The following is a 226-nucleotide window of genomic DNA, read 5'->3' as shown; positions in this document are numbered from 1 at the left end:
GGAAACCGATCTGTAAATTTGCACCAATTCTCCTTCTCGGTAGACGTTCGTCCGCTTGTATCGGTCACAATAATTCTTCTGACTGATATAAGGACGTTGTAAACGTTTGCTTGCGAGGTTAAAAGTTTTTTATGCTTTTTTCAGAAGCGGCATGTAAACTGGTACATTGTTGGCTGCTTCATCGGCATTTGGCAGGAAAGTGTCAGAAGGCATTCTCATTTCACTA

Source organism: Echinococcus granulosus, assembly GCF_000524195.1.
Source record: "Echinococcus granulosus chromosome Unknown EG_S00178, whole genome shotgun sequence".
Lineage (NCBI taxonomy): Eukaryota > Metazoa > Platyhelminthes > Cestoda > Cyclophyllidea > Taeniidae > Echinococcus > Echinococcus granulosus.
The sequence above is the reverse complement of the archived record's forward strand: the minus strand, read 5'-3'. Positions refer to the sequence as shown.